This window comes from Dermacentor silvarum, chromosome 1, assembly GCF_013339745.2.
Source record: "Dermacentor silvarum isolate Dsil-2018 chromosome 1, BIME_Dsil_1.4, whole genome shotgun sequence".
Lineage (NCBI taxonomy): Eukaryota > Metazoa > Arthropoda > Arachnida > Ixodida > Ixodidae > Dermacentor > Dermacentor silvarum.
The window spans coordinates 260,959,876-260,982,117 of NC_051154.1; positions in this window are offsets into that span (position 1 = coordinate 260,959,876).

Here is a 22,242-nt window from a genome sequence, read left to right on the forward strand (position 1 = left end):
TTTCGAAGCTTTCGTCGCCCTGCTCCCTATACGAGAGGGTTGCATTTCCTGCGGCAAGTGCATGGGCTGTGTCCGCTGTGTCTTCCGCTGTGTGCGAGAGTGCAGGCGTCATTTGCCTTTACGTCAACAGATTCAGAATGTACAGAATATTTCACCGCACAGCATAGATATGGCATGTGTACGCATTTTAAGTAGCGCGTGCAACTCATTTCTGCTTCACTTACGCCGGTGCAAACAAGAAGCGGCTTTGTACCTCACAGAATCTCGACTGATTGGTGTACTAGTGATGCAGGAATGAACTCCGGTATTGTTCAGTACATAGTGCACATAATCAATTTCTCAGGACGCGTGAACTCCGACTAGAACTGCCAGCGCCTGCAACAAGAGTTTACTTACGCTGTACTGCGCACAGCAGTAATTCATGCTTGTCGGCTGTCTGTTTCGTGCATTCTATTGCGAGTCGCTGGAATTTCACTGCTGTCATCAACCCTACGTGTGTACATTCGCTGGTTTGGGATTCCACAACTACAACAGCAACTACCAGCCTTCCGTAATGGCTGGTTTGTGATTCAACAACACAACAGTAATACCAGCCTTCCGTAGGGGCGCAATCGCAAACAAGAGACGTTTCTCGCGCAGACTAGCCTACGCTCACACTTGGGAAGCGGTAAGCGGGCGGAAAGGCCGAAGCGGCCGGAAAATTTTTTTCCGCGCCTGTCCAAGTTGTTCACATTTGTTTTGCTACCGCCGCGGCCGCCGCTGCCGTTTTCCGTCCAGATCCATCTCGTCTGCGTACGTTTGTCGGCGTGGTGGCGCTCATTATCGCATTATGTCGAAGCGGTATGTTCATTCTTTGACCCACGTACCGTCATCAAAAGTGATAATTTCACGCAACTTCGCGTGTCATCTGCGACCTTCGGTAAATTCCTCGTTGGCGTTCCGTAATTCTCCGCACACGGGCGCGGTAGCGCTGAGTCACAGGTTGGTGCCTAGGCGTGAGAATATTTCTTTAATAGCTTTTATTTACAAGTTGTAATAACATTTCATCATTTCGTATTGTCGGCGCCTCCAGGACACCAAGGGGCAACGGGAACACCACAGCTAAAACCCGGGCTGGCCCTTGTGTTGGGGCTCGCCAAAGCCTGCGCGTCCTACGTGAGACCTACGCTCTCAATCTATCGTCGCGACGAGAAAAGCACCCCGCGACTTTTGCAACATACCGTACACGTGCGAGGAGAATTATGGAGCGCCAACGAGGAATCTGCCTAACTATTGTCAGCCGTGGAAATGGCTTTTATACTTCTACCTACTTGTTTTCTAGAAATGGACAATGAATAAATGGAAGACGCGGACACCTCGGAAACGGAGGTGGTGGGTTCGCCTGGCTTTGCAAAAGCGCGAGAAGTTGGGTCACGCCAAGGCTTCGTTGCCGCACCTCCGGTCGCGCGACGTTGAATACTATCGCGAGTATTGCTGACAGTACGTCTTAGTGCCACTCTTGTCGTAGAGCAAGGGCTGGTTCTTGATCGCGTCGATCAGCATTACAGCCTACACTTCTGGTGCCATGTTCAATTTTACGACCGGTTGTTTGCATGCTAGTGTAGCTTTCAGTGAAGCAGAACGACTTTCCGCCGCGTTTCCGCTTCGCCATGGCGAAAAAATCGGCCCGAGACTGATTTGGCTCGCAGCCTGTTTTTCTGCCTGTTTGCCGCCTAGGCGGGCGGAGTTTTGCAAGATTTTGCCGCTTCCTACAGCTTCGAGACCAAGTGTGAACGTAGCCTAAGATCCTGCGCGAGCGCGGCCTAACCGGCACCTGAAGGGAAGCGGCGGAAATGTATACCGGAGATTTCGACCACCTGGGGTCTTTAACGTGCACCTAAATCTAAGTAAACGGCCTCGAGCGTTTTCGCCATCATCTAAAATGCGGCTGCCGCATGTGTTGCTTCAGAATGCGGCCGCCACATTCTCGCACAAAACTTCACAGAGTGTCAAAGCCTTGACAAACACCGTGACAGTTTTTTCCATATGCAGACATGATTCGCTGTAAATTACCAACCAAACGGAAGCGCCAGGAATGAAATTGTGATAGTAGCACCGGTTTCATGCATTATGTCAGCGCGAAGCGACGAAAACAAAGGGCGGGTAAGTGGGAGGGGGGGGGGGGAGTTGCGGAAAAAATTTCGGGGGGGGGGTTGAACCGCCCCCCCCCCCCCCTCGCTACGCCCCTGGCACTGCTTCCACTGGGTATAGTTGGTATATGGCATTACTGTATGCTGTGTGATGGCGCTGCTGAAGTGTCTCTGTGTGCGCCACCTCAACAGCACAACCATACACCGCACAGTCTTACTGTGTACATGCGTCAATGCTGAGCAAAGCCAAAGTGCGACGCTTGTCAAGCGCCCCCTGCGAAATCAAGGCACAACGCTGTGTCAACCACGGCTGTCGCGTATACGCTCAGAATCTGTGAACACTGAACATTAAAAATTGAAAGCTCGAATCTGGGTTCGATGTGTCCGTCTGTCCTTTCCGTTACGCTGTCGTCGTCATTGTCGAGCCACCTCCTCCTTCTAAGCTAGACGCTCACCGTGTGATAACGAAAAACAAAAATTTGGAGGACGCTTAAAGGGACACTAAAAGACAAACAGGAAGCTCAGCTGGAATAAAACAGGGACCTTAAGGAATGCATGCAGTTTTTGTTGGGTGCAAAATATGAGTTATTAGCGGAGAAATTCGTAAACAAAGACCAAACATCTCTTCCTCAATTTCTCTCACCCCAGATTCGGCGCTGAAGCAGTGTCGTCACGGATTTCATTGCTCTCAGCGAATCAGAGGGCGCCATGATACGTCACCGCTTGCGTAAACGGCCGAGGCGCTCGCTCCATCATAAGCTGCATGGCCGCTTCGTTTGCGTTCGCTGCGACTTTTGCTAAGGTGTTCTGTGGCCGGGATGGATACCGTTGCTGACGCTGAACCTTGCAACGAAGAGCTCGCCAGGGAAGCAGGACTGCATTTGAGCGACTTCAGTGAAAACGGAGCGCGAAATTATCATCCGTGCTCGCGCGGTAGGTGTTTCCGCGTACGATGGCGGTGAGCAGCCGGCCGCGCCGACGGAAGCGAAGCCACAGAACACCCATACGGCGAAGCCTCGTTTTCGTCGACGGAAGACGAGGCGGCTGGTCCGCCAGGCGACCATGTTCCCGACAGAACAAGCGTAGAAAGTTGCGCGCGCACTCGGTATGGTTTTTTCGTGTCTTTTTTTAATGACATTCAGCACTCACCGAGCCGCCAGTTTGCTTCTGCAGGGGCATCAGTAGGGGATTTGATAAAGGCGACATTGATGGGACAGCTGCTCGAGAAAGGACTCGCCTCTAGGGCACACCAAGATACTTTGCGAGGGCAGCATTGTATACATAATCCGAGGGCGAGAAATACAGAGGTCACACCATCGGTTTCTCTGGCTCTTTTGCCGTTTTATCATCGGCAGATCACTGAGCCATTGCGAACGCCTGGGCTCATCGCGTGAAAGGACACAGGCGGGTCAACACTGCCGCTGCCCCTGAGATACGCCGTTGATACAGCCCTCAACGCTACACGCACGACACAAGGCATTTTCTGGCTGCTTCCCGCGAAGTCAACGTTTTTCGAGCCACGCAACACGCAACCAAACAATGCAACACTAGAGCGGAACAGGCGCGCGCGATGATACATGGAGCAAAAACGAAACTACGAAACTATCACGACCGCATGTAGCGCCACGCCATTTTTTCTTATTACTTATTTGATTTTGCGCTAAACTTGTACGTACTCGCTTGAAACGGCTTAAAAAGTTGGCAAATGCTGTTTATGCACGTTTAAGGTGTATTTCATTTTGCGTTTTATTAACAGCGATAAATCGCTCTCGACCAATCGTGGCTGGGCTGCGTTTGTGATCTCCGACGTCATGAACGTGTAGGGGCGTCAGCACCTATCCTTCAGTTTTTCGCTATTTTCTCGCTTATTAAACCTCTGTTTGCAGCAAGAATGGTATGTCGGTGATCGTGATAGGATAATCTACCATTAAAGCTGAACTTCCGGTTTCTCTTTAGTGTCCCTTTAAGTTTCGCCTTTAAGAGTGAAACGCGATAGCATTCAAAGATCCCCGAGTGCTTGTAAGGCTTCCCGGCAACTGCAGCTTTCTTTTTCTCCACCTTCGCCGCTGCCGTTTTACGCTGCCGAGGAGGCGAGCGCCATCTGGATGGTATTTTTGCAAGTAACCTACCCGGGCGTGCCGTTGTTGGTATGGTAGAAATGCCGGAAAGGGGATTGTGTATGAGTTTCCTCGTAACAGAATTGCGTTTTCTCGTACATTCAAATTACAATTCGACGCTATCATGTCTGTAGGTTGCGGTCAAGTCATACTTTACAATTTTTCTGAAGGATTTGACTTTGAAAAATTCAATTAGTTCACTAACGCCACTTAGTTCACTAACGCGGAGGGCCTGCGTGGTCGGGGTGGTTCGGGACGATTTTCTCAGCCGCGGACGCCGGAATTTCTGCGACACGGGACCCTTAACACTCTCCCGTTAAAACTTTCCTACCCACCACCGGGTATCGAACTCCCGCGTCTGCGGACGCGGAGCCGGACGCGCTCATCAACGTGCTATCGCGTACCTTCGCTGCGTGGCAACTTGTACGGGGTTTATTATTCGCCACGTGGACTCTGCCAGTGCATAGTGGCGTCTGTCGGAGGCCACATCAAGCTGTAGCGGACGAATACGGCGTTGTGTGCATAGCAAAGAACAAGTTGTGCTTGAGAAGTATTGATCATTCTCTGCTTTCCTGGACTGCGCTTCTCCTTTCTATTACGACAACTAGATTTAGCCTCTATCCACCTCCAATATCTTGTCATTCGCTGCATTTCAGTTGGGTGTCATACGCGGGACCATTCTATCTGGTCTTCGCAAGTTCATTCGTGCGCCCGGAAGGCTGCGCTGCTAGGCACTGTGTGAAATCACATTCTATGCTCATTGTATTTCCTAGTGTTTTCTTTTTGTTCGTCGGTTTCCTTCTTTCTTGTTGTGTGAGGGCATTACTGCCTTCTGTCTGGTCAGTCCCCTTCGTGGATATGAGCCATGTTTTGAAGCAACAACAACAATGGCGGTGTCCGCTGTTGTTGTCGCAATATGCTATCACAGGTGGAGTAATTGATGAAGCCTGCTGATATTTATTATTTCATGAGTTCCTTCACCCTCTAGACTAAAAACGAGTATATGTACTAGGAGTATTAGAATAGGTAAGGTAGATAAATTACGTCCCTCTCAAAAACTGCCGAATGCAGGGTGTTGCGCATGCGCTTTGCGGCATTAAGAGTATCTTCTGAAAATTAAGCCTTACGAAGTTCATTAAGAATTCCAACTAACCTAATAATCAGAGAAAGTACACAAATTGACCTGACTTGCTCCATACAGTGAATAACAACATGCTCTTATTTGCGTCCTGCTGTGGTGGGCCGAAACAATTTTAAGCCATAGGATGAAGTTACGCGCGACATCCTGCCTATAGGAGTGAGGCATAGCGCTTGAAATGTTTTCAAAAGTATTTGCGCAACTGCGCCATGACGGGAGAATGAAGTGCGCGCCGAGCAAGAGCCTTTTCTACACGCACCACCAGCCCGCGCTGCGGATATGCAAAGCGAGTCCCAGACGACGGTCGGCGCCGGAGAGTAGCCTGATTCTGAGGGTGCGTCGGCGAGCGATGAGTCGCCTGCGGGATGCCACACAGCCGGCGCCCAATGCTCGCGCTCGCTCGCCAACGACGCCAGCAGCTGCCGACGTCCACTTTTCATATATGCGTATCTATCAGCCGCCTTCCGCAGATACGCGCGCTCTATGCGCTTTCGCGCACCCAAGTCGCCATGCACTCCGTTTGCGATGCGTGGCGTTTATGCGTCCGCCGCAAGCGTCTCGCGTCGTGCCAGCTCGCGCCCGGCTTGACGTCGTATAAGTTAGAAGGAGGGAACGGACGGCGTTCCTCAGTGGCGGGGAAGTGACTGCTCCCGCTTACCAGCGTAACATCCCGAAAATTGCGATTATATACTTAAGGCGTTGCGTACGGTGTGTCAGGAGCACAGTGTACGCAACGCTGTGCTCAGGGGCAGCGTTACGTTTTTTGACGTTCGCAAGACAAAGTACAAAACGTGTAAACCAATATTGCACTCGAACAACTCAGGTTCACCTGACATCCTTTATTTATTTTAAAAACGGTAGGTAGCCCGTACAATGTACTTGCGATGCGGCTATAAAAATGGCCGCTCATGCGTGCATGTATTCCTGGCTCGACTTAGTTCGCCACGCGTGGCTTCTCCTCAATAGGAGTACGTGTGTGGAAAAGCCCGGCTGCGTGATTCCTTTTGATTTGGCGAAGACGAGCACGGCGGCGGAATTATTTGGCTAAATGCGAAATCGAGAGCGTTACTGTGGCAGTGGTAAATGTCTTTATAGATTAACGAATATTGCCGAATAAGTAAGCAAGGGCGCGTCTGCTGGTATCGGACCTGGTGTCTCTCGTTTATGAGAGCGGGGCCTAAATGACAGCACCATAATGGCGTTGGGTGCCTGCAAACGCTAGGGGGATAATGCCTCGCGCCACAGCGAGCGATGCGGACACGAAGTGCTGAATACTGATCGCTGATGACGATCCCGACGGTCAGTATATGCGGACAGTCACGTGAGAAATGCAGCTCATCGAAGATAGCGCAGGTGAAGCGAAGCCGAGTCTGATTGTTGTCAGATGTATAAAGGTGAATATCAGTCACATAAGGCGTAACGCTGCAGTTGAAAAAGGCGAGACAAATGCAGTAGGAGGTGAGCATCAGTTTGTGGAAGGCTTTGTAAGAGAACGCCGTGCAAGGATGTCCAAAGCTTGGAGTCTGGAAAGGCCAATAGGCCTTTCGAGACTTCAAATATTTTTGTGAAGGAGTGCTCATACCGTGATTATTTTCGGTAGAAATTCTTCAGTAGCACCACTTAATGTGGTAGAAGTGTTACACGGAACGTGCCTTCAAATAGTGCGATCATAAATTAAACGCTTCGCCTAGTTCAACTTTCAAGAGCTTAAAGTTGTTTGGCGCGCTTCAAACATTTGCGTTGCATTTGAAAGCTCTTACACTATTTATTTATTTATTTATTTATTTATTTATTTATTTATTTATTTATTTATTTATTTTATTTTATTTTATTTTATTTTATTTATTTTAGTAACATGTATGGCAACAGTCTAGGAATTTCTTCAAATTTATTCTACTCATCTCCCTCTCTACTCTTCTGAGAAAAAAGTGACAGTGCGTTACAATGTCATAGCCAATAGGCTATGACATTTTAACGCACTGTCACCTTTTTCTCAGGGTCTATACGGATTGGACAAAACTGACCTGAATCTCTAGCTGGAGTTACGAACGAAAATGTAAGCGGCATGTCTCGATAGTGCACAGACAACGCCTCGTCGTCCTTGTAGACACGATGGAGTTATACATCGGATAAGACGGGACAGAGCAATAGGCGTATACACACTCGGTTCCAGAGCCGCGTGCCTCTGTCGAGGCGTGCGCATGCCAAATTCCGAGCAGGCCGGCGCCAACCGACCACGGATCAGTGACCCGCCGGCACATATGGCGTTGGCGACTGGCCGCCCATCGAGCGCTGTTCCATGCATGCAGCCAGTGCGGTGGTTTGTGTGCGTGAGTGAAAGAGAGCACAGACTCGTCCCGTATGCTTTGAAACTTGAAGGGCGCTGCGAAGACGCCCACAGAGCACGCTTCGAAGCACGCTCATTTGCATGCGATCGTGCGCGCGCGCGCGCTCGCGCATTCGAGGCGCGCCGAAAGTCTTCGCTTTGGCGAGCCGTTCCAATATGCGAAGCCTGAAAGTTTGTCGCCTGTGTTGCCAACTTTGTCAAACGAATACTGCCATGGGAAGCGTTGTGAGCAAATATTTTTGTGAAGGAGTGCTCATACCGTGATTATTTTCGGTAGAAATTCTTCAGTAGCACCACTTAATGCGGTAGAAGTGTTACACGGAACGTGCCTTCAAATAGTGCGATCATAAATTAAACGCTTCGCCTAGCTCCGCATTCAAGAGTTTAAAGTTGTTTGGTGCGCGCTTTAAGCATTTGCGTTGCATTTTAAAGCTCTTACACTATTTATTTATTTATTTATTTATTTATTTATTTATTTATTTATTTATTTATTTATTTATTTATTTATTTATTTATTTATTTATTTATTTATTTATTTATTTATTTATTTATTTATTTATTTATTTTAGTAACATGTATGACCACAGTCTAGGAAATTCTTCAAGTTTCTTCTACTCTTCTCCCTCTCTTTCTTTGCGTCCCTGGGTGGAGCCTTGCTCATTGTCGTCTTCCCCGTACTGCACATCCTCCGGCACTCCTGACTTCACCCCTTCTGGGGTGGTACGGGACAATATTGCCAGCGGAGCTTTCCTCTGTCATTCCTTACGGGTACTTAATAGTAGACTGTCTTCAGTACTTCTTGTTTCATTTTTCTTCACCATACAGGGACCACTGAGTGGACATTTGGGGCCACCAGACCACCTTTACTTACAAAGACTAAACTGCCAGGCTGTATTGTAGGTAACTTGCCGTGATGTCTGCTGCAGAAGCCCTTCCTCATTTCAGACTGACACTTCCTTCGTTCTGCTGTTGTATCTGTTTCCATAAGAACAATATGTCCCGTGATGCCTAGCTGGTCGTCAGCTGGTATCCAAGGGGTTTTCCCATCTGCAAAAAAGTATGGACTGCAACCCAATCCTTCCGTGTATGAGTTGTTGTGGTGCGTCACTGGGGCTTCTAAGGCCCATTTCCATCCAAACAGAAAACGAGGGTAAACGTCAAAGTATTTATTTAAGTTACAGATGAATCTCTCTGCAAGTCCACTTGCTTCTGGATAGCTTGATGTCGAAAATCGTAGCGTAATTCCCGTTATCAGCCTATTTTTTCGTCCTCTACTTACGGAAAGCCGGACCATTACTATTATTCTGGTATCTCTGAACATTGTGTGGGGCACGTCACCACATCAAACACAGTCATGCCAACACCGCTCTCTGTGCAGGCTTTCCTGATATGGACCATCTCGGCGCTGCCTTATGCCTTCGCTGACATCCAGCTATCCAAGGAACACTGCCCCTTCAAGACGCTTGGCCGGCTGCCCCTGTTACTTGCCACCGAAGAAGCCACCGCATCCCCGCTGTTTCCCGTGTGGAACGAGCCACTCATATGGCAACCTGGTGCTACAGTCTACGCGGGATCTTCGTCATGCATATTTAAGCCACGACTGCACCGGCGCGACTTGGGGCACGTCACCGCATCAAACACGGTCATGCCAACACCGCTCTCTGTGCAGGTTAGTTAGTTACCGCACGCTTGTTGTACCCGTACAAGTGACACCTTTTTATTTGAGGTGTCGTGCCCACTTGAGTTTATTGACTCTTGCCGCAAACTGTTTCACCAAATGTGCTTGCATTGCATCAACGCTTATGCTGTTCTCCTTTTGCATGTCCTCTCTGGCGACGTTGAACTGAACCCTGGTCCCGGTAATGACGATACTTCAGCAATCCTACAAACAATTGCTCCGGCGATATCCCGTATTTAACTCTCGCAGAATACTGTACTTACTGAGCTTTCGAGCATTCGTAGTGCACAGAATAGCATTGAAAACCACGTCAGCACTCGTTCCCATTTCTAAGGCAACCACTGATGCCTTAGAAAAAATGGTACAAGCAGGTCAAGCCAACGGACAAACTTCATCCCTAAGCTCGAACGATGAAATTCCCAGGCTCTCCTCCGAATTAAAATACTAACGGAAAAGTGCAACGACTCAGAAAATCGCTAGCGCAGGTCTAACTGAATCGTTTTTGGTATCGCGGATTCGAACGGCGAAACCTGGGATCAATCGGAGACGCATGCAATCTCCTTTTGCTCACAGCACCTTGGACTGACGATAAACAACGACGATATAGAACGTGCCCACCGAATGGGCAGTTCCAGGTATCTAAACACCGTCCAATCATTGTCAAACTGGCACATTTTAAGGTCAAGTCGAAGATACTGGCAGCAGGGCCGAAACTGAAGGAATCAATATTTCAATTAGAGAAGATTATTCGGCGCCCGTTCAATTAGCCCGTAAAAAATTATACTCTTTTGCTAAGGAAAGGGACGCCACGTTCAAAATACGTTACGACAAGTTGCTGATTGACAAGAAGCAATACATATATAATGCTGCTACGGATTCCGTTATCGAATTTGCTTCATAGCGGTCACCGCCCGCGACCAATCTCCACCTTACGCCAGCTAAGCCTTTGCAAAGTTCACATGTCACCCCATCTTATCATAATATGGCTGTCATGCTCACGAACATTCGCAGCTACTTACCAAGGAAAGAAGCTATAGAAGCCCTTCTCCAAGATAACTGCTGGGATATTGCAATCCCTACGGAGTCATGACTAACCATACACATTCAAGACAATGAACTCCTCGACGACAGTAAATTGTTCAGTGTCTACAGATTTGACAGAGTTGGCCGAAGAGGAGGCGGTGTCTTGGTTCTTGTTAAAGCAACGGTCGATTCATATTTAGTACCCGTGCACTGTAGCCTCGAACCAGTGTGCGTTAACATGTCTCTTCCATTTCGCAGAACCATACTTATCGCCTGCTACCGACCGCCAGATTCTGATTGTTCTTTTGTTGATGAGTTGTATTCCGCCCTCTTACATCTGCAGTCCCTCTATCGCTGCGCTTTGTCCTCTGTGGAGATTTTAATTATCCCGATATCGATTGGGAGCAGTTGTCAGCGTGTTCTCGCCAGTAAAAAAAGTTTTTAGAATTCATTCTTACCTTCAATCTTGTTCAGTCTGTTAAAACTCGGTACGCGTTGTACCAACATTCTTGATCTTGTATTTGTCTCGAAACCAGAGTTGTGTCAGGATCTCTCACGCACTAGAGGCCTTAGTGATCACAACGTGCTATTTTTTAATTTGGCCATTTCAATCCCTACCCGCAAGCCATCATTAAAATATATTCGCGACTATAACAAAGCCAACTATGCGAAAATTAACCGGGACCTGGTAGAGTTTCTTCATCAGTTCAGTGAAAGTGACTATTCTCGAACAATTAATACTAACTGCTTGCTTTACAAGGAAAAAATACTGTCGCTCATGGAATCACATGTACCTCTTATCTGCATTCGTGGTGATGCTGATAAGCACTGGTTTTCAAACGCTCTTCGACGGCTATTAAATAAAAAAGCGTCTTTTTCAGGACGCCAAAAATGCAGACTCGCAATCGAAATGGGACAGGTGCTCTGAATGCCTCCGTGCCTATACGAATCTTTTAAGGCGATCAAAAAAGAAATTTTTTCATAAAAACTTACAGAATATCATTCTAAATAACCCAAAAAAATTCTGGGAGGTACTGTTACCGAATCACAACTCGCCACAAAATATTATTTTACATGACCAAGATAGCTCAAACATCCCTGCTGATTGCTCTGCAGATGTTATGAATACCTACTTCTCTTCCGTTTTCACTCACGAACCAGTCCTTAATGTACCCCGCACTCACAGCCATAATTTTAGCCAGATGCCTCCGATTTTCATTCCAGCTGAAGGCATAGCTAAACTTATCGATAGCTTGAAGCCATCTAGTGCTCCCGGACCTGATGACAAAACTACGAAGATACTAAAAAGCACTAAGGAAGTATCATGTCAGATATTACAAATAATCATTAGTCAATCAATTTCCACTTCTTCGATCCCAGATGATTGGAAACTAAGCAAGGTTGTTCCGGTTTTCAAGGCAGGCGACCATTCGGATCCATCAAACTACCACCCAATTTCATTAACATGTATTGTTTGTAAAATGCTAAAGCATATAATTTACTCAGAAGTCGCTTCTCATCTGGACAATAATTCTTTCTTTTTTCCCAAGCAACATGATTGCCGCTCTGGATTTTCTTGCGATACACAGCTTTACGAGTTCACCTTAACCTAAACATACATTCTTCATTTCAAACTGTCAATGGAAGTACAATGATCATTACTGACTGTCTCAATGGTCACATTTTTATACTCTATAACTTTGATTGTGTTCCTGAATTTTTTTGAGAAATGTTAATGCGAATGAGAGTATAGAGTGGCTGCTTAAACCAAGCAGGTGACTGACGTTGAACACATATTCGGGGTGTGTTGTTAGTACTAATCTTTTGTGAACGTTCTGAAGAAGCAGACGTTCAGCACTGAAGATAAACACGGTGGTCCCGGGATTGCTGACGGGCTTTCTCATGGCTCCCTGCAACAAATGCTCAGAGAAACTCCGATATATATGCTTGTCGTTAGCACACCGACAACGCGACTCCGAGGTTGCCTTGCTGGTGATCAATGGCTGCGCAGCATGGCAGGGGTCGTCAGGTGGATGGAAAGGTACACTTGGGAAAAGAATGCGAAATTGCTCATAGATTCTGATCATAGCGTGTTATCTGGACCGAACCGGAAAATCAGTACACACCTATTCGCACTTGCGACCCAATGTACGATTTACGCTTGCGCCTGGTCTTGAAAGGCATGGTCGTGTATGTGTGCGCCGTAATCGTCTAAACATGGCCCACGCAAGAAAAAACTTCGTTCATAAAATGAAGCGGATGGAATAGCTACTGTGCCCTACGTGCAATGTATCACATAACAAAATTCACTTAATCTGCGGTTACAGCCTCTTCCCACTTCAGATGATCGTTACGCATACAAGACTAAATCTACCTCAAGGATCGCACCTCGGTTATGCCTAATCTACTCGTGGCATGGACTAGTGCCTCATGTACATCCCATGCCAAAAGGGAGCTTTCAGTTTTTCTTCTAGACCATGGTCTCAACAAAATACCTTAATTCTGTATGTTGTATGTTTAATGTATGTTGTGTGTATGCCGTATGTCCTGTGTGCATCATTTTAGCATGCTAGGCGAACCGCTGTGAAGGCACCTTCAGTTTTCAGTAACAAGTCTGTCCCTCTCATGTTAAATTCAGATACCGTGAGATGCGGTGGAACTGTTTTTCTACGTATACGTGTCGAATAAACAGTAAGCCAAATACGATATGAAGAAGCAATAAAATACTAAAGGAGAGGTTTACAAGGTCACTTACATTTATTACAGAATCGAGTCGGGAAGTACTGCGCACTTTACAATTCTAGCCACCTTCATAATGGCCCGGGTCCTCTAAAGCGTCCTGCCTTAGCAGCGCATTCTCCGCCTCCAATTGATTCACCACTTCGTCTTCCTCCATCAGCCTCTGCTCCATTTCTTCGATCAGAGCCTCCATTTTCTTCATTTGGGCTTTGCGCCTCTCCAACTCTTTTTCCATCTGTTCAAGTCTTCGTGCATTGGCCTCGACACTCCGCATCAAATCATCCTGACTTTGAAGCCGTGCCAGCAAAGAGTATTTTTTTTTCCAGAAGAGCGAAGCGTTCTTCCCACATCGACTGCAACTCGGCGTTCTTATGGTGGAGCACTGGTTCTTCATAATTTTCCTTCTGCTCCTCCTCCTCGAACTGCAGCAGTAGCGAGTCCTTATTTTTCTCCACATCTTGCTGCCATGTTCTGTGCATATCTTTGGGTGAGTCCCGTTGCATGCTGTGAAGTTTTTTGATCTCGTCCCTAGTTCTGGGCATGCAACGGGTACCGGGAAGAAGGGTCCCAGAATATACCTTAGTTTTCGACGTGACCCGCGCCGTTCCGCTTTTAGGGCGTGCGCCTGCACCGGCTCCCAGAGAGCTCGATGGCGTCACCGTGACCGCACTTTTGTTTATATTGGTAGAGAAAGAGACGAGATTGTTGCTGTTGGCATCAGGGGCGACTGTGTGTGCGGCAATGTGAATCGAGGAAACTTGCGTGGAAGACTCACCGATTTCTGTGACAGTATCGCGCACCAACGGGAATTCATCTACGATGGTCGACGATGCTGGATTCTGGACGTTATTAGCAGCGAGGCATAGCATCTTCTCATTACTTGTTTTGGGCTGGTGCTCGCCAGTTGAGTCGGGTAACCACTCAACGTCACTTTCGGCAGCTCGAAAAAAACCTGGCTGTGCGACAGCCGGCTTCTGCGACTGATTGAGAACCAGCACTCCAGAGTGCGAGAGCAGTTCCGAGTGTCTTTTCATACACGCTTCTTTGGCTTTCACGGGGCTTTCTACTTGCGTATCTTTCGGTGCAGAACTGGCGTTTTCTTTTACTTCACGAACCATAGACAGAATCGTGTGAGTAGAACCATCTCCCACCGAGGCACCAGCTATCACTTTTGATGCCGTTATCACGACGTCAGTCTGTAAGGTGCTTTTCATCCTTGGCAGCGGTTTACGGAAGAATTCCTCACTAATGCATGTATGACTAGCAGCCATACCTGTCTCAGAGCATTTCCTGGCGGGCGAAGCATGCACCGGGTGATGTTTTGTTGAGTGGCGTCAATGTCCACGTAAAGCGCGGACCTTGATTGTGGATACAAGGCTGCTGTGGTGCTTGTTGGATCCGCAAAGTCTCAGCAGCGACGGCGTCCAAACACTCCACGTTGTCGTGGAATCTTCCACTTGAATCCTGTGACTTCTTCGTTTCTAGCTTTTTCTTGTGACCATGGTGCTCTCGGGTATCGCCGCCTGCGTCCTCAGACCGTGGTATGACTGGCAGTGCAACAGTCTTGCTGCCATCAGTGAAGCTTATTCGCTCTTGCTTGATGCAGCTACCGGTGGACATGACAGCCTGAACCTCGTTTTCTAACATAAGTATTCCATCCCTCACGCTCCGGGTTTTTTTTTCTTCATCACGCTCTCAACTGAAGAATCGAGACTTTCCTCGGTTCCCTCGTCCTCCAGAAGCAAATTTTCTGTTTGCTTAGGATAATGAAAAACTGCAGGATCCGTACTCTGATCGAAGCAGCCAATGTTTTCAAATTGTGTTAGCACAGTCTTTTCATTACCTTTAGCACTGTGTTCCCCGAAGAGCTCACAGGCTAGGTCGACTTGTGTTGGCGACATTGATGGTTTCAAGCTTAGGGGGGCATCGGCGTTGCGAAATCTTTGAAAAATGAAACTTGCCTTCTCTTCAGCTGCCATTTTTTCGCCGATGTCATAAAGGTGAGAGCGATGCCGACGTTTCTGCGGGTGGTCTTTGCGATTGGTGAGTGCAGGCAGTAAAACGTTCACCTGCGAAGAGCAGCTCATGCCACTTCTTTTCTCCTTCCTCAGTTCTTGTGCCTCGCTGACGGAAACGCTTCTCTGGCGAGATTTTCGATAGCCCCCGTGTTTCTTGTCAGTGCCTAACCGGAACAGGCGTGTCTACAAGGTCTGTTTGCCGTCTCCGGGTGACACAGATTTGTCCTTCGCGCCTGCTCCGCCATCCTCCACGTTGATAGAGCTGCTCACTTTTGAAGGCTCGACGATGCTGGGACCTTGGGATTCGTTGGGTAGAGTGGCCCGCAGCTCAAGCAGCCCCGGTAGCCCGTCGCCACCGCCGATGTTGTGGGATGGCCGCCATGGGCCACGCCTCCATTTTGCCCGCATGAACTTTTTCCACGACCAGCCCCGGTTGAAGCCCCGACCTTCGCACGTAGTTACAGTGGGCGGCTGATGCGATGTTGGTGCTTCGGCCGAACCTTCGTCACTGCAAGGCTCTGACACGACACAGTCCTTGCCCAAGGAACCGGGATCCATTCGGCGATGCGTGCTTATCGCGGCGACATGGAATGACGGGGCTCCAGAGCGTGTTTCCTTAGCTGATCATATCTTCAGCTGTGGTGATCAAGCACCGTGCGGTTTATTCCTGTCGGAGGAAGAGCACAAGCCGCGTAGAAGTTTTGCCGCAGCACTCACGATGGCTGAGCCCAAGGATCGCGCACGGGCTATGATGATGATGATGTTTCAATATATGGCACGCACCCACAGCCAATGTGTCTAGTAACGTTGCCCACTGCGGGGGATGGGCAAGGAATCGGGGGAGGGGGGGAATTGAAATATGAGTGGAGTAATAAATTTCATTATTAAATGTCATAATTTTGGGAAGAAACTTGAGAAGGCCTATAATCCACCTTTTCTTTTTTCCACGTTCGACGCAGCGCGTGGCACGCTCCCGCGGAAAGAAATGCCATGAATATTTCGAAACTTTCTGCTTTATTATTTAGGGCAGCGTTGTGTCCATAATTTCACCAAGAAATAATTGCCTTGTTTCAGTAAACCGAAGACCAGTGACGAGGAAATCCAGGCTATTGTGATAAGCAGCAGACAAAGTATACCAGTATAGCCAAGTGCAACAACATTTCGCTTTCGCTTAATTGGTTTTAAATTAGCTGTATAATTTATCGGATCAGTTTTCTCAAATTTGCAGGGTTGGTAAATCTAGAATGTTTTAGTAACGCCATTAATTTATCACAAGACGAAACGGGTCCCTGGTGGTTTTCCAATATGACGCACATCGCAAAGCATAGCCTCCGAGATATCCAGCGCACCGTTATCGCCGCCCGATATCCGTGGTAATATCCGCGTTTTGCGTCATTTCAGACTGGTGGTAGTGGCAACATTTACGATTTAATTTCTATGTCAAGACTGTTTAGTTTTGAGAACTTTTTTTTAGGCTTCCACTGATATTTCAAACGCAGTACTTTCGAGGAAGACGGCTGGCGGTATGGCAGCGTTTCTGTTTAATTTCGATACCAAGGCCGTTTAGTGTTTTAAGCTTTTTTTTTTTACTCTTCCACTCATATTTCAAACGCAAAAATTTACAGGAAGACGGCTGTATACCTGTGCTAAACGAAACTGCGCAATATACGCACTCTGTAGTTACGTTAAAATTAATAGGCTAGAAATTATGTACTGCGTAAAAGCACCGCTTTATATAATGCAGATGCAGAGTAGCCTCCCTGCGAAATTATGTTTTAAATATGTGTGGCTGCGTCAAAAAAAGCTCCAACACTTCAAAAAGCTTCAGTGCAGTGTTAGCGCCGCACGGGTGATCTCGGAATTCCACGTTCTAGGATTTCTGGCAGCCCGGGCGCATTCATAAACTGTCCGTCCCTCGCGACGTCTGCTTCAGTGGATATAAGAAAGTTTATTTGCCTATCTAGCATGATCTGCACCACTGGAGAAACCAGCGTTGCTGCCATTATTGCATAGAAATATACATAATGAGAATACGCGCCTTGGTGTTAAATCACTGCTCAACAAGACGCCTTACTATGAGTCACCAGTTAAAAGGCGCAACTTGGTCGCTGTTGGAGTTTTGTCAGCGCTTTCCAATAATTTTTGCTACGTATAAACACACACACACACACACACACACACACACACACACACACACACACACACACACACACACACACACACACACACACACACACACACACACACACACACACACACACACACACACACACACACACACACACACACACACACACACACACACACACATATATATATATATATATCGATGTCGCAAGCAAGGAAAGGGTTTCTGGACAGTACTTACACAACGGTTATTAGTTATTTCACTGCACGCGTCCACAGCTGCTGCCGTAGGCAGGCTAACCAAGGTTGGCGCAGTGCCAAGAACACGGCGTCGGCAACCGACTGCTGCTTGCCGACGCCGAACGCGTTGGCGGCTAGCCGCTCGATATCAATCGGCCAGCTTCGCTGTGTCTTGAGCTTTGCGCGGCCTAGTGCAAGCTTTCGCTTTTTTTTTTTCCCCTGGCTCAGCGCACCGCGGAGAGGAGAGAGGCAGGAGTCGGGAAGGCAGGGAGCTGGCGAGGAGGACACGCGGTCACCTCCTCCTCCTCTTCCTCCTCTGGGTTGCCATGGCTACCACGGCTACGCACCACAACTTACGGCTGGCTTAAACAGCTTCACTGTTAATATGGACGCAGCATGAAATCAGTCAGAAGAAAACTTGGCATAGGACAAGTCAAAATGTATGCACTGAAAGATAAGCAGGGTAATATCATCAGCAATTTCGATGACATAGTAAAAGCAGCGGAAGAATTCTATACTGACCTATACAGTCCCCAGAGCAGCCAAGCTACTTTCATTGGAAGTAGTGATGAACAGGATACAGAAGCTCCTTCTATAACTACCGATGAAGTTAGAAGGGCCTTGAAAGACATGACCAGGGGAAAAGCTGCCGGAAAAGATGCAATAACAGTCGATTTAATCAAAAATGGAGGAGATATCATGCTTGAAAAGCTTGCGGCCCTGTATACGCAATGCCTCACAACTTCAAGTGTACCAGAAAGCTGGAAGAACGCCAACATTATACTCATCCATAAGAAGGGAAACGTTAAAGAATTGAAGAATTATAGACCCATTAGCTTGCTTTCAGTGTTGTATAACATATTCACCAAGATAATTTCCAATAAAATTAGGACAACACTTGACTTCAGCCAACCAAGAGAACAGGCTGGCTTCAGGAAGGGATATTTTACGATGGATCATATCCATGTCATCAATCAGGTAATAGAGAAATCTGCAGAGTACAATCAACCTCTATATATGGCTTTAATAGATTATGAAAAAGCATTTGATTAAGTAGAGATACCAGTAGTCATAGAGGCACTACGAAATCAAGTAGTACAGGAGGCATACGTGAATATCTTGGCAAATCTCTACAAGGATTGCACAGCAGCCTTGGTTCTCCACAAGAAAAGTAGAAAGATACCTATCAAGAAAGGGGGCAGGCAAGGAAACACAATCAGTCCAATGCTATTATTCGCTGCATGCTTTGAAGTATTCAAGCTCTTAGTCTGGGAAGGCTTAGGAGTGAGGATCAACGGCGAATATCTCAACAACCTTCGGTTTGCAGGTGACATTGTCCTATTCAGCAACAATGGGGACGAATTACAGCTAATGATTGAGGACCTTAATAGAGAAAGTGTAAAAATTGGGTTGAATATGAATATCCAGAAGACAAAGATAATGCTCAATAGCCTGGCAAGGGAACAAGAATTCAGGATCGCCAGTCAGCCTCTAGAGTCTGTAAAGGAGTACGTATATCTAGGTCAATTACTCACACGGGAGCCTGATCACGAGAAAGAACTTTACAGAAAAATAAAATTAGGTTGGAGTGCATACGGCAGGCATTGCCAAATCCTGACTGGGAGCTTACCACTGCCGTTGAAAAGAAAAGTGTACAATCATTGCATTCTACCGGTGCTAACATATGGGGCAGAAACTTGGAGGTTAACAAAGAAGCTCGAGAACAACTTAAGGACTGCACAAAGGCTCACTGATACCGCTGTTTCGACTAAGGCATGGACATCTTTCTCGATGGTCTTCATTTCTACGCCAAGAACGTTGGACTGAAGAAAATGAACGCGTTCCTTTTTTTAATGACATGTGTGGTTCGTTTTCGCGTTTTCCACCAGGGTCTCACTGCATTGTCATCCTCCTTAACAAAATCTGCAGTTTTCCTCATTAGAGTATTTCCTTGGTGTATGCACGGATAAATTTTTAATTAGAACATTATTCAGTGCTTGCAGGAGATCTTCTATTGTCTTCGATGACTTAGCCTGGATCAGCTTCTGGTAGCGCCATTCCATGCAAGATAAGTGCTCACAATGAGGTGCCGGGGAGGCTTGCATAGACGAGCTGACGTAATGTTCGCCTCTCAAAAAAGTATTTCTGAAGGTTTCCGCTTTCGTATCTAAACGATATCGCCTTGTCCCCACCACCCTATTGGGTTAGCTTGAAATGAAATAAGAAATTTATATTTCCACTCATTCCACGAGTCGTCGATATGTCTTAGAAACCGCCAGTGGAAACCCTTTTTTAGCTATTCCACTTAGACCGAAGATTCTGGTTTTGTTTTCTTTATCACTGTCCCATTCATTATAGCAGCATGCTTACTCGTAGATATTGATCTAGCTAGCCGCGGCAGTTGAGACATCATCTAAATTGTCCGGCGTTTCAGGATCGCTTCTTGGAACACTTTTGCGTTGTAAAGCCCGTGTTACATTACTCATTAGGTATGTCTGTTGTTCCATCTGCTTCGATTGCGTCTGAAGTATGTGTGCCATGATCGACGTAAAGTCATGTCCCGATAGTGGCTCACTAGACCGCTTGTTATAACATGCCTCGTCGCGGTGGAATGAATTGCAGGCGTATGCCGTACCTTCGTTCCTGAACGGACTATCACAATAGCTTGTTTTGCCGCAGGTACAGTTTGGTGTCTCACTCGTTGGAGAAGGCATACTATTTATTTATTTATTTATTTATTTATTTATTTATTTATTTATTTATTTATTTATTTATTTATTTATTTATTTATTTATTTATTTATTTATTTAATTGTCTCGAGCAATCAAGCATCGCGGAAACATCGTCCACCCCCTTCTCTCCCCGACACCTATTATAATCAATTACACCGAGAGATCACTTACCCTCTCTGCGCAGAAGGACCCAGAAGCCTCACAATGAAACAGCTTTACGGTGCAGATTATCTACAGACTGCAGCAGCGGCGTGCTAGATTTTATTGTTTACCTGTCGACATTCCTCGTAAAAACACACATTTCCCTACGACATATAGTGAGTTCATCCCGGTGAGAAACTTCTGCATATGAGGCCCTCTTCGTCGCTTCTAGAATTTCTTCACATTCTGCTAATGAGATCTTTCAGTTTTACACGTAGACGTCGTCCACTCACGTTTATCTGACGAATGAGGGCGGCCCCATCGTGTAGCGGCAGGCGATTGATTACGCCAGCGGCCGCCGTGTTCCTGTCAACCGCTGATTCAGTGAACGGCTAGTGCAAGTCAAAAGTGAAAGCGCCACTTCGTGTGCCGACAAGCGAGCTATTAGAGCGGAGCTATTATACACTGTAGCCGGCCGCCAACAACGATTGTCCCGTTAAGGCCCGTCGCCTTAATGGGACCATTGAATCAGGCAGAGCACTGTGTTTGAGAGCACTGTGTCGCGATGCACGAGCCGACCGCTACGAAGCGAAAATGTCGCTTCGGCTCGCGTTCTGTTCGACGCGGGGAAAAAAAAAAGCTGCGCAAAACGTACCGTGGTGAAACATTGAAATCCGATGTCTCCGATAATTATTTACAAGTTTTTCGCAGGTCAACCGTAAATACCGTTAAGCAGGATAATGAGCGGGAAGGTAGCAGAAGTTAAGTAAAGGTATTGTGGAACCACAAGCATGCTGTAAAGTTTTTTTTTTCTTTTTTTTTTTTTTTTTTTTTTTTTTTTGACCCGCCGCAGTGGCTCAGTGGCAATGGTGTTCTACTGCTGAGCGCAAAGTCGTAGGTTCGATTCCTGGTCGCGGAGGCCGCGTTTCGGCGGAAGCAAAATGCGAAAACGCTCGTTTACTTAAGTTTAGATTTATGTGTACATTCGAGAAATCCACGTGTGACAATTAAGCCAGAGGCCTGCAGTACGGAGTACCTCAAAGCCCACTATGCCCTTTCGGGAACGTTAAACCCCCACATTTTGATTTACTGTATGACGCACAAAACTGTTCACTTAGTGCGCGACTAAATTATGCTTCTACAGCTAACCTGCTGTCTTACCTTCGTTCCATTTGGTTTTCAGCTCAGCGCCTTCGCAAGGAGGTGTTGTGAAGGACGCATAACACAGACGACAAAATGATCCAGCTCCCCCAATGATCCCGGGAACACACAACAAAAATCTAAACTACTGAACTGCAGGAACTCGTACAGACCGACAGAAGAAAAAATGTATGTTTGTGAGCACAGGACTGAATATATCTTCGTCGACACTTATGGAGCGATAACCAATCGGATCATTTACATCTAACCTCAGAGTGCAACAAGCCTCTATGCTGGTGCTTTTGTTATTACATACGCGTTCCTGCCTGCGTGGCACGGAGGATGCATGGAATCCCAAGTTTCCGCTTTCTTATTTAACCGGACGACGTCACACTGTGGAACGCTCGTAGTAACCTGGCTACTCAATGTCTGTACTTACTGGGCGCCCCAGGCGTCCTCCATGAGTACTCACTACTGCCGGCCTCGAAGTACGTGCCGGCCGAAAAAAGCGTGCTATACGCAGGTAACTAATAAGTCCGGCGGGTTGGTGGCGTGCTGAAGTTAACTTTCAACTCAAGATAACATAGTGCAGCGCGTCTGGACGAGAATAGAGAAGAAATTGACGCACAAATCTGTCCTCACATCTGTCCTGAAACACACGTCTGTCCTCTTT